Here is a 277-nt window from a genome sequence, read left to right on the forward strand (position 1 = left end):
CAGGGCAGAGGGCAGGGGTGGGCACTGTGCGCCGGGGCCGCTGCACCTGAAGGAACAGACTTGCTCCTTTTGATGTCTGTGAAAATGGCCTGTGTTTACTGCTGTCAAATAATGCAGTCTCTGTGACAAATACTGCTGTTTGTCTTTCTGCAATTACAACAACTTGAGCAGAACTGCATGTAAGTGGTGCTGCATTTGGCTGCTGCTGTGCAGTGCTCATGCTGATTGCTGGGGTGGTCCCCATGAGTTAGAGTTATCTTGGCTCCTGTGGGGGGAC

The sequence above is a fragment of the Merops nubicus genome, unplaced genomic scaffold (assembly GCF_000691845.1).
Source record: "Merops nubicus isolate BGI_N331 unplaced genomic scaffold, ASM69184v1 scaffold48554, whole genome shotgun sequence".
NCBI classification, from domain to species: domain Eukaryota; kingdom Metazoa; phylum Chordata; class Aves; order Coraciiformes; family Meropidae; genus Merops; species Merops nubicus.